Consider the following 7080-nt stretch of genomic DNA (forward strand, 5'->3'; position numbering starts at 1 on the left):
AATTAAATTTTAACTTATAACCTTTAGTTGTAAACCAAAACAAGATAAGGACTGCCGGATACAAGAAAATCATTAATACGAGTAGAAAGTAGGATACAAAAGGTGGCCTTATCGATATAGCGATCTCTGCGAGGCAACGACTTCCTAAAGCCTATGATAGCAAATATTAGCTTTAGGAGTTTCTGAGATAATAAAAATCCTTTTCTTATGAGAGAATTTTAAAATTGTACTTATAGCTATACCCAATTGCATGCCGTGTGGTGACGGCAGATCAGAGTACAATGATCACCGCTGTCCTACTGTTACCGCGGGTGTCGTACGATAACACTACGAGAATATAACGGAGAAAGGGTAGCAGCATTCGCTGCTACTAGTAGATACTACTACCATTTACTGCTATCACCTACCCGTTTACCTAACGATGTGATAGTGGGCAAACCCTCCCGCTGAGAGAGGCGTTTCGTATGCTATATATTATAGCGCACTCTTGTACACTATTGATGACCCAATTGCATCTATGTTTATGATGAACAACCGGGACCCCGTGGCGTAGTGCGTGTACAACTTCTGATGATTCCCATGGTAACATATTTCCACTATCCGGCGCGTCACCTCACCCGCCAGCCTTATTAAAAACTTGGGCTATCAAATGAAAACGGTTTTTTTTAAAAATCGGATTGTTATTTCCCGAGTTTAGCTTTCTAACCAGCAAACATAGAATTAAGTATGTTCTTATTTTTGTGCAAGCAAACTTACAGCACTCATTTAGTACCTTCTGGTTTAATATAACTTCACTACTTTCGGACTTTCATAAAAACTTTCGTTTCTTATTTTTTCCCCAAAATCTTTTTCCGGTACCCTACGCTTTGAGAGGAAATTTGAAAGAGTTATAAAACTCACAGCCTAACCTAAAATTGAGCTATCAAATGCAAAAAAAAAAATTCAAATCCGTCTGGTACTTCCAGATATTTGCGCGTTTAAACAACGAAACAAACTCAACAACTTGATTGTTACTTAGTATAGATGTAAGATGACGCAGATGAGTGCATTAGGTCATTGGAAAGGGCTGTTCCCCTTTCGGGTATTTGCTTCTCTCTCGCACTGAGGTATATTTACGATGATTCCTTCCTCTAGGAAAAGATGATTCAAGATAGTAATTTTACTTCACAACGGAATCAATTTGTAATTTCGATGTGTTGTTAAAATAAATTTTGGTTAAACCTATCATAATATACAAAAGAATAAGTATAGCTTATATTTCCAAAATTGAGTTTTTTCTAAAGCCAATACGAAATCTTCATTTATGGCTTTTATAATGAAAAATTGTATTATGAAAGTGCAATAAGTTAATATAGACTACTACTAAATACGAATAAGATTTTAAATGACCTATTAAACAATGCGCCACTTTGCAGTTCAATGACTCTGGCTTATTTGTTTTCATTACGTCGTCTAATCCAGAGACCGTCATTATAGATTCTGATTAGGGTTTTTTTTTAATAATGCCAGATTCAAGAATCATTTATATACACTTACCAGTTTTGTCTCTTGGCTCTCTACGTGACGGGTACGTGGCAAATACGAGTACGTGGGCCCGATTACTCAGTTGGGCCATAAATAAAGGTATTACTTGCATTGCTTCGCTTTAAGATTATCAGTGATGATTCTGAGTTAGGAAATATGCATTATTCATCACTTCTTTCCAGTTTTTATCACTAAAACGCGATATTAATAATTAAAACCCGCCAATCCGCAATGAAGCAACGTGGCAGGAACAAATTGTACATTTCTAACACCTCTGAGCGAGGAGGCCTGTGTCTAGCTGTGGGCTTCAGTATTTTGATATGCTGATGATGATTTGTGTGTGGAACCATCAAACGTACATGCCTTCTAAATATCTCATTTGCATCCTGTATTCGGAGTAATATTATACATAAAAATATTTTAATAAGTAAGTACTAACGCAAATGCGATTCTAAGAAATAATAACGACTCTTAGAGTAAAATCTGTTTCTCCAGCATATGGCAGACATCTGGACGTATTCTAACTTACGGACGTATTCGGACTTTAGTCAAACAGTGAACAAAGTAAATGATGGCTTTTATAGGTACATATTAATTTTACTACGTATTACAGCCAACCATGGCTTTGGAATGAATACAGTCATCAAAATTTATAAAGTTGAATACTTCAAGAAACGTCTACAGCCCTTTTATTCTAGCAGAAAATTGGGTTACCTGTATTAAAAAACAGCTGATTGAGATGCTTGACACGTCTTTGATAATAATGTTTAATTTTTCTAAAAATCTGCATTGACTCCATATTTTGCCCTGTCCACTGACAGGCGCTTATTATATGCCTACGTAGTTTATAATTTATGATAGTTGTAAAAAAATTATGATAAATATTATCATAAAACTAAGTTAGGATAAAAAAGGTCTTGAACTTTGTTATCTCACTTACATGGACCATGGACTGAGTTAACAGACTCAGACCAAGAAAGAAATAATCTTTCTTTCAAACCCGTTTGCTGATGTGTGCTGAGGAGTTATGTCCTCTATTTCTAATCATATTCATCACAACTATAGAAAATTTAGACAAAATTAATCTGATTAATACATTTATATATTTCCAGCTGGAAGACTTATGGTAAAAAATCTTCAAAAACCATAATCACCTCTCCCAAGGGAACTTGCTTAAATTTACCATAAAAGTAAGTTTTATTTGCATTGATTATGTAGTTACGGCATGATACGTGGCCAAGATAAAGACAGACGGACAGACAGACGAAAATGAAAAAAGAAAAGGTTACGGCTTCAGTATCGATTACATAATGCTCCCGAAAAAATATTATTAAAATATCTAAAGTTTACAGAATTTGACCTGTTACAGTTTTATTAATAGTACTAATATTTTTATTTATTACATAAGGATATATTTTTGAATTTTACTATTATTACAGAAGTCTGATAAATATAACCTAAAATAAACTATTCAAAACTAAATAAAATCTAAAAGTCCTCGAAACCACCGCAGCGAGGCACAGTTCCTAAGATGCTGGCAGCATTGCCCCTTTGGATGGACAAACTAATTCGTTGGCCAAGGTAACTGCCCGCTCTAGGATCACCGGAAGCCTCCATAACCCTTTTCGATAATTCTTTGAAAAGGGCTCTTGCCTCCGGACCCCACGGTCCTAAAGTCTCTACTCCAAAAGGCACAAAAATGAAGCTGCTATCCAGGTTTTCATATTTACGCCTCTTGGCCTGCTCGGCACTGGTAGCAGCCGCACCTACCATTGACGAGGTGGCCTGGATGTGTGATGCAGCTAGGGTATCAACACAAGTTGCATCCCACAGAAGTGACCTTCCAAGCCTTCAAGGTATGAGCGTCATATCATCAGGTCTCTTGCCATCGCTCCGCGCCAAACCAATAGGTTCTAATACAGCTGGTACGTGAGCGGTAGCAAGAGATCATCGGATGATGTCGTTGATGGTGCTATGGCGAGAGAAGCGACCAGCGCTTCTTGAACAGGAGAGTCCATGGTGACCGTAGGTGTCAACGGATATATTATATAAGGATAAGAATTAAAATAGTTTTGAAACAATATAATAGGCCGCACATTTACGAAGACACAAGGTTCAAAACCTTATCGTAGGTTATCTGAACTCAACTCTCAATGAACCTTCGGTAAATTGATACTTTTAATCGCATTAGTTTTCGAAATAGGAATAAAATTCATTAAAATTTTTGAACAGGCCAGTCATTCCTTTAACTCTGTTACTGTTTAATAGGTACAATAATGCTAATGCTTAACGTGCTATCCGAGGCTCTGGGGTGGATGTTGCCTGTTTTATTACCCTACGCTAACACATAAAACTGGAAACCATGATAAAAAATGCCAGTTGCTAGACCAACAACGCAATACCCAATAGACCAATATTATTTATTTAACAACTCATATTAATCGCCATAGCCCTCCAACCCACATTTCGAAACGAAGAGAAGCAAAGCTCTGATCACTCTCTTCCACGAGAAAGCCATTCAGCCCGTGGGATTAGGGGCTAAGGATAATTATGAGAGGGCTTCATTGTGACCTTCAAAACTTCTGAGGGCACCCGTATAAGAAATAGGGTTACAGTGGACTTATATGAACAATATGCGGGGCACGTAGCACAGATGACTCATGGACCCATGGGTCCTAAGATACTGGATTAGGCTACTGGTATGGAATGGCACAGTATTGCTAGATCCCCCAGAAGGTTGACGTATGACATAATCGCAAGGAGTCGCTGGACGCATGCGGCACAAGATAGTGGAATCTAAGTCCTTACTAAAGACTCATAAAGTTATCATTGCTAAATTTAGAATTAAGATTTTTTTCAACTAAAAACAAGTGGTTCTTAATAGGATTCCAATAAAATTAAGTCTTACGGGTAAGTAGTATATGTTACCTATCTGATACTTTTATGTGGTTTCGCACTCTTGATACATAGAGGTTGTGGCCGCTTTTTGAAAAAAAGGTCCCCATTTATTCCACTACAAGTTAGCCCTGATTGCCATCTCACCTGGCAGTCTAATATGGTAGCGGGCTAACCTTTTAGGGAGTATGGTAGTCAATCAGTTTGCACGCGACATCGCACACTTAGTCCTGGTAAAAATCAAAGGTATTACTCACGGTTATTTTTAACCCCACCGGATATTATTTAGACACCAAAAGACCTTACAGTCGTACTGTCAATTATACCCGCGTTTTTCTTTTTGAGGTAATAAACAGCCCTTTCATCCGCCCGACGCCACAAATGTTGACACTTTTATATATTTTAAATTGGATCTAGCACGAATGGATACATTTGCACTATCACTTTTATACATACAGCAAAGGTTGGCAATATAGTAGATTTGTGCGTTCTTGTTTATTACTTCTCATTGTCCACCAATTGCACTGGGCCAGCGTGGTGGACTAGGGCCTAAACCCCTTCTCATTGTTGGAGGACACCCGTGCTCTGTAGTGGGCCGGTAATGGGTTGATATGATGAATGTCAATCAAGTACAGAACACCGGCTAAGTGTAAGTTAGATAGATGTATCGATGGATTTATACCTTGAAATCGGAAGGAAAGGTTTTTATTTTGTTTATATTAAAACACCTTTGATTTTTCGTAACTCTAGTTGATTACTTCTTTTTCTTAACCATTTTAACAGACTTTTTTGAAAAAAGTCTTTTTTTATTTATGAAAAGAAAAAAACTACTTATGGGGCGCGGTTATGCGGATGAAGCCTATTTAGAAACTTTACTCTAGAGTTTCGAACACCATTTCTGGAAATAATTCAACACTGGAATTGAAGTCATTGACTTTTTGTTTATTTTTTACTTATGAACGTTACAAACTTTAAAGATTTAAATTTTAAAGCAAGTATTTCAAGTACTCAGTTGGTACCCTATAAAGATTTTGATGGCAGACAGTGATTGACTTCATATGAAAACACGCTTTGATTTTAAATTCGTTTAACTCTTGATATTACAATTTTCTCGTTACATGACCCTGTAAAGGTTCCGTATTTCTATTATACGGATCGGACTGTAAAGGGAAATTGCGTTAAAAATTTACATAGGCCTTTCTCTGTTTGAAATCTAAGTATGTTAATGATTATTTAAGAGTAGCTACTTTAATGACTCTAAATATAATTTGCTCATAAAACTACAAACAATGCAATAAACAAATATTGCATTACGTAAGTGTTATGACTTGTGAGTAGGACGACAAGATAGAAATATATGAATTCCGGACAAAATTACTGAGCTCGAAATGTTGCCAATGTATTAATTTGAAATTTTGGCTCAATTAATCTATATATAAATAACTAGCTGTTGCCCGCAACTTCGTCTGCGTTTGATTTTGTTTTTTGATGTGCTATTCTATTGGCATTCAAGTATCGCTAAGCCTTAAATGAGGGTATTGCTGCTGTCCGCTGAGGAGTTCTGTCCTCTATCTCCAACTACATTCATCAGATTTGCACAAAGTTTTGGCAAAATTAAACACATATCCTACCTCTATAGTACAAAAATAATTATTTAAATCAGTTTTAATTTGTCGGAGTTATGGTGTAAAATATTCAAACACTTTCATCGCCACTTCCAAAGGAACCGAGCAGGATAAAAAGTATCCTATATTATTTCTTACACTTCCAAGAATATGTGTACAAAGTTTCATCGGTTAAGTAGTTTTTGCGGGAAAGCGTAACAAACAAACTTACATTGCCGTTTATAATATTAGTAGGGATAGGGAAAGGGTATAGTAGGGATTTCTTATATTTTGGGAAACTTTAGTTCGTAAAACTCAAAAGCTGTCAGTGTAATAAATTAATTTGATTACAAAGTTGCGTTTCTATAAAATAAGTGTTTGTATATGGTTTTTACTTCTAGATTCCAAGAAAACAGGAATTAACATCAAACTAAACCATAGCGAACATCAATTATATAAAGAGAAAAACTATTTGTACATAATATAACACAAAATTAACCACATATTACTTATAACAATAAAATAAATTCCGGACATATCTGCAATTTTCTTTAAATCTGGTAGCCCTATATGTGAGGCCACTACACTTGATTAATGGACTGTAGAAAATATAAACAAGCTTGATGTTTATATCAGTAGGTAGTATCAAATGAAACTTTTTTGTTCAGGGAGGTTCATGTTTTCAGGTAAAGGTCACTCACCTCCTCGCTTAACTCGAAATCTCGTCAACTAAATGAAGTATAAAGCTAAAATTTGAGGAGTAGGTAGATGTTATCTTCAAGAAAGGATCTTACACATAATAAATGTAAAGGGCCAAATAAGGGCCGAAGTTTGAATTAAAGTCCTATGTTTACATATTCTTTTTTTTTTTGTGACTATTTATAATCTATTGTACTGACCTTAAGAAAATTTGCCATTTACCTGCAGAGTACAATTTGGATTTAGGCACTGCGAAAAAAATACTTAATCCCGCGGGAAATCACATACATTCCTTTCCTAGAATCAACATCGTACCTAATAGTAGCATAAAATGTAGAGATAAGATTCCGTGCATTTA

Source organism: Pararge aegeria, chromosome Z (assembly GCF_905163445.1).
Source record: "Pararge aegeria chromosome Z, ilParAegt1.1, whole genome shotgun sequence".
Classification (NCBI taxonomy): domain Eukaryota; kingdom Metazoa; phylum Arthropoda; class Insecta; order Lepidoptera; family Nymphalidae; genus Pararge; species Pararge aegeria.